Genomic DNA, 6,444 nt, shown 5'->3' on the forward strand with positions numbered 1-6,444 from the left:
CCAGAGACAATTTACATTGCATGGATTTCGTCAAAAAATACATAGTATATATATACACACATATAGGGTGAACAATACTGTACAAAATACAGATGTGCATAGTAGACTACGTAACATCAGACCACATTGAAATAGCATGTACAACTTTGATTATTTACATTGATGTATGAGAAAGACTTTTTACATGGAATACACAGTTGATATTTAGATATAACACATACAATTCTAGCACTTTAGTACATATTATTTATTTAGATCATAGCAACAGTCAGATAAAAATTACTATTGGCACAGAGTACATAAATATAATTGTTTAGTTTGGAGCTATTCCAGGTATTCTTTTACACTATAATAGCAGTTGGTCACAGCTCTAAAGCAATAACCTGCACATTCGTATTCGCCCACACGATTTCGGTTTACGCCATATTGAAAGTTGTGTAACTACGTAGAATTTGTGGCGTCTTGTGTGAACGTTAGCTCACGAGGCCACTACTGAAAGGCACAAACCGTGGCACCACATTTGTTGCGTGAGTAAAAACGGCAGTCAGGTTCACACACGGTTATGGACTTAGAACTGCGACAAAAGTTAGATACAAAGAAGGCGAAACCCAAATGCTAGCTCCGAAAACAAATTTTCAGTAATAAAATGAACACACACTGAAATCAAATAACGTACAGCAACAATTACTCCACGACATCTGCAACCGAATGCCCGTGTTTCGAAATACTGACACCAGGGAGCAGAGGTGGAAGGGAAGTAGCGCAACAAAGTACAAGCAGGTGTAACTTTGTCTGACATGACAAAAGTTACGTCTCTTAAGTTGGGCCTTATCCGGGTTTACACATGCATCTAATGTGGCGCCACAGCTTGTGCCTTGCTGTAGCGGCATCGTCAGCTACCTGTCACACAGGACGCCACAAACTCTACGCAGTTACAAAGCTTTCGATGTGGCGTGAATTAAAATCGTATGGGCGGATACGAATGTTATGGTACAGGTTAGAGCCTTAGAGTTGTGACAATAGTTAAATACAAGGAAGACCAAACCCAAATGTCGGATCCGAAAATAGATTTCGCGCAGGGATGAATCAGGGGCAACAAAAGCATTTATAAAAGAAATAGCACTCCGAGACGAAAATACTGTCTGCAACAGCAAAGTATTAAACGAAACACCACTCTTCCAAGATTTTAGAATCTTATTGTATTCGTTGATATAGGAATTTAGAATAGCTAATTTTTAGTTTAACAGCTGCCACATCACACTCTGGAGCTATTTCCTACATACAATTTACGATTTATACAATGCTTGGTCTCACAAATTACAAAGTTTATACTACTAGCTTTTTTGGTAACATATATTAAGTTTATTTATTTATTCATTCCTGGGATATGTCATTGGCTTGCACACACACACACACACACACACACACACACACTGCTGCAAAAAATCAGACATAGGTTGCTGTTCTTGTAGTTGTGGAAGCTTCGAAAGTGTACCTGCCAACCATTAAAATAAGAACACACTACATCGAATGGAGTACAGCAGCAATTACTGCACGATAATTGCAACAGAATGTTCGTGTTTCGAAATCCTACCAGCAGGTAACATTGGTGGTAGGAAAGTGGTGCAACAAAGTACAACCAAGCTCAACTTTTTGTGAAGTGATAAAAGTTGCGTCTCATAAGTTTCACCACAAAAAACTGGGAGTTCACACATGTAAATGCAGTATGCCCCTAGCTGTGGCGACGCTTTTTTCCATATTTGAACCCAGCTTTAACGTCTGAAGCGGATTTGATAGACCAGTTAAATATGGCGCCTGGAAAACAGCTGTTACCGTATGCGATTTCAGGCTTTCCCGGCGTATTTCCGTTATGAAATCTCTACGGGTTATCAGCCGAGTGGCGTCGTCTTCTAGTCGCAATGTTTCAATGGACTGCGTATCCATCATCTTAAGGCGAAGTGTCAGGACGCTCTCTCTCTCACCTTTTACTTTCCCCTCCTTGGGGAAGTGTATAGAGGAGTTTGTAGCCTGCTGGCTTTTACTACACAATGTATGTTGTGAGTGTGTGATTATCTTTGACTGTTTTTGCTGTCTATGTGTTGTGTTGGTGTTCTGGTGGTGTCTAGTACTTGCCTGAGGTTTATGAGATGTTTGGTACTTTAAGGATTAAGGATTGGTGTTAGGCTTTGGAGATTTTTGGGATTTTTCTCATCGACTTAATCATCGAAGATCGTCATGGGGCGTTTGTGCTTATCGTGGGACATGTCATACCAACCTAAGGAGTGGAGCTCTCGTAGAAAGCCCTTTCCAGATCCTGTAATCATTCTTTGAGGAGTGGGAATTTGGCAGCGACGTGCAGGTCGTCTGTGGGGAATCCCATGGGTAGGTGCAGTGCCCTCCTGAGAGCGCGGTACTGCAGCCTCTGGAGTTTGTCCAGGTTCTGCTTTGCCGTGTATCCCCAGACAGGGCAGCATACTCTATTACTGGCCATATGAGGGCCTGATAGACATTTAGTCCTACAGAGGAGGGAAGGGAGCTGGTTGCGTTGAGGACTGGGTATAGGATGGACATTCTGGCGCAGATCTTCGTGTGGATCTCATCTATATGGGTTTTCCACATTAGTCTCGAGTCCAAGGTTATGCTGAGATACTTGGCAGACCTATGCCAGGGGAGTCGGGATCCATGTAGCTGCAGGTGAAGGGGAGGGGCGTGGGGGGGGGGGGGGCTGAGAGAGTCCACGTCTCCTGTGTCTCTGGGTGATCAGCATAGCCTGTGTCTTTTGAAAGTTGATGGGCATGTGCCAGCGATGGGCCCAGGTTTCTGTGTTACCTAAAACCATTTGTAGCCTACGAATGACCAGGTCCTTATTCACATTACGAATGTAAAAGGCGACATCGTCAGCATACTGTGCACTGTGCACCAGGGGGGCCGCTGGAGTGTCCGAAGTGTACAGACTGTACAAAACAGGTCGTGATGACTGGGTGTTGTGTGCTGTCCTTAGGTTAGTTAGGTTTAAGTAGTTCTAAGTTCTAGGAGACTGATGACCATAGATGTTAAGTCCCATAGTGCTCAGAGCCATTTGAATTTGTACAAAACAGGCCCCAGGACCGATCCCTGTGGCACCCCAGCACGAATACCCCTTTTGGTGGAGGTGGCTGTTTCTACCTTGACAGCGAAGGTTCTATTCGTGCAATTGTTTTGGATTAAACTGACTATGCTCACAGGGAACTCTTGTGTGTATAACTTGTGCAGTAGCCCTTTACGCCATACTGAGTCGAAGGCTTTGGCAACATCAGGTAGCACTAACCCGCAGTAGACTCCGTGCTTAAAGCCCTCTGTGTCTGCTTCCACTAGCCTCATGATCTGTTGTGGGGCGGAGTGCTTCTGTCGGAATCCGAATTGGAAATCCGGCGAAAGTCGCTCGTTGGTGATGTGGTCTCGTATGGGAATAAGCAGGAGGGGCTCATAGATCTTACTGAGAGTTGGCAAGAGGCTAATCAGCCTGTAGCGCTGTGGGAATAAAGAGTCTTTCCCTGGTTTGTGTATCGCGACCACTTCCTCGTGTTTTCATTATGCTGGGAACTCGTGGGTACGAGTAATCTCATTGAAGACTTTCGAGAGGTGTTCGATAGCCAAGGGCGGGAGGTTTTTAACTAGTTGGTTGGTCACACTGTCGTGTCCTGGTGCCTTTTTTGTAGGGAGGGACGTCATTACTTTTGCCACGTGTTTGGGGGCGAAAAGTGTGGGTTAGTCCTCTGGGTTCTCCTCAGCATTGAGTAAGACAGCCAGTTGACGACAGACTACCTCTTCATGTTCGTCATCCTGGGGTCCAGCGCTTGAAACTGCTTCTCGAAGGTATCGGCTAGAGCGTCTGCCTGTTCAGCATGGCTGTAGGCCAGACCCCTCTCACCGTGCAGTGGCAGCATCCTAGTGTGTCTCTTCGTAAATTGTTTGGTTGCCTGCCATAGTGTGTGATTGTCTACTTTGAGGGCTGTGAGGCGGTTTTGTCATTGCTGGTTTCTGTGCTCATTGAGCGCTACCTTCAGCTCTCTCTGTAGACGATTGAGCAGCCTCCTGGTGACTTTATTTCTGGTAATCTTCCACTCTTTTGCCACTCTGTTCTTGTGGCGGATTTAGACTAGAAGGTGTTCCGGAAGTTGTACTTGTGGGGGCGGGCCATCCTTTTGTGGGGGAGTGGCATCTTCTGCTGCCTGTAAGATGGTTCCTGTTAGGTCTTGTAGCGCTTGTTCTACTGTTTCGGCAGTAGGTGGCGGAGCACGAGTGATATCAGAGGCGACAGTTTCTCGGTATTGCTCCCAGTCTGTACATTTGTAGGACATCTGGTACCGTGGGAGCGCTACCCATTCTCCCACAACGACCTCTAGAATCACTGGGTTGTGGTTGGAGGACATTCTGTTGATTGTCCTTGCGGCCACAAAGCCCGCGATCCTCCTAGTAAGGGCTATGTCTACATCTACATCTACGTGATTACTCTGCTATTCACAATAAAGTGCCTAGCAGAGGATTCAATGAACCACCTTCATGCTGTCTCTCTACTGTTCCACTCTGGAACGGCACGCAGAAAGAACGAGCACTTAAATTTTTCCTTGCAAGCCCTGATTTCTCATATTTTATCGTGATTATCATTTATCCCTATGCAGGTGGGTGCTAACAGAATGTTTTCGCAATCGGAGGAGAAAACTGGTGATTGAAATTTCATGAGAGGATCCCGTCACAACGAAAAACGCCTTTGTTTTAATGATTACCACTCCAGTTCACGTGGTGTGAGACATTATCTCCCCTATTTCGCGATAATACAAAACGAGCTGCCCTTCTTTGTACTTTTTCGATGTCATCCGTCAGTCCCACCTGATGCGGATCCCACACCGCACAGCAGTACTCCAGAACTGGGCGGACAAGTTTAGTGCAAGCAGTCTCTTTGGTAGACCTGTTGCACCTTCTAAGTATTCTGCCAATGAATCGCAGTCTTTGGTTTGATCTACCCACAATATTATCTATGTGATCGTTCCAGTTTAGGTTATTTGTAATTTTAATCCCTAAGTAAATAGCTGAATTTACAACCCTCAGATTTGTGTGACGTATCGCGTAATCGAAATTTAGCTGATTTCTTTTAGTACTCATGTGAATAACTTCGTACTTTTCTTTATTCAGGGTCAATTGCCACTTTTCGCACCATACAGATGTCTTATCTAAATCATTTTCCAAGTTGTTTTGATCATCTGATGACTTTACAAGACGGTTAATGACAGTATCATCTGCAAACAATCTAAGACGGCTACTCATATTGTCTCCTATGTCGTTAATATAGATCAGGAACAATTGAGGGCCTATAACACCTCCTTGGGGAACGCCGGATATTACTTCTGTTTTACTCGATGACTTTCCGTCTATTACTACGAACTGTGACCTTTCTGACAGGAAATCACGAATCCAGCCGCACAACTGAGGCGCAGTTTGATTAGAAGACGCTTGTGAGGAATGATGACGAAAGCCTTCTGTAAATCTAAAAATATGGAATCAATTTGACATCCCCTGCCGATAGCACTTATTACTTAATGAGCTAGTTGTGTTTCACAAGAACGATATTTTCTGAATCTGTGCTGACAATATGTCAATAAATCGTTTTCTTCGAGGTACTTCGTAATGTTTTAACACAGTATATGTTCTAAAACCCTACTGAAAATCGACGTTAGTGATATAGCCTGTAATTCACCGGATTACTCCTACTTCCCCTTTTGGGTATTGGTGTGACTTGAGCAATTTTCCAGTCTTCAGGTACGTATCTTTCTGTGAACGAGTGGTTGTATACAGGGTGTCACAAAAAGGTACGGCCAAACTTTCAGGAAACATTCCTCACACACAAATAAAGAAAAGATGTTATTTGGACATGTGTCCGGAAACGCTTAATTTCCATGTTAGAGCTCGTTTTAGTTTCGTCAGTATGTACTGTACTTCCTCGATTCACCGCCAGTTGGCCCAATTGAAGGAAGGTAATGTTGACTTCGGTGCTTGTGTTGACATGCGACTCATTGCTCTACAGTACTAGCATCAAGCACATCAGTACGTAGCATCAACAGGTTAGTGTTCATCACGAACGTGGTTTTGCAGTCAGTGCTATGTTTACAAATGCGGAGTTTGCAGATGCCCATTTGATGTATGGATTAGCACGGGGCAATAGCCGTGGCGCGGTACGTTTGTGTCGAGACAGATTTCCAGAACGAAGGTGTCCCGACAGGAAGACGTTCGAAGCAATTGATCGGCGTCTTAGGAAGCACGGAACATTCCAGCCTATGACTCGCGACTGGCGAAGACCTAGAACGAGCCGGCCGCGGTGGTCTAGCGGTTCTGGCGCTGCAGTCCGGAACCGCGGGACTGCTACGGTCGCAGGTTCGAATCCTGCCTCGGGCATGGGTGTGTGTGTTG

This window comes from Schistocerca serialis, chromosome 8 (genome assembly GCF_023864345.2).
Source record: "Schistocerca serialis cubense isolate TAMUIC-IGC-003099 chromosome 8, iqSchSeri2.2, whole genome shotgun sequence".
NCBI classification, from domain to species: Eukaryota; Metazoa; Arthropoda; class Insecta; order Orthoptera; family Acrididae; genus Schistocerca; species Schistocerca serialis.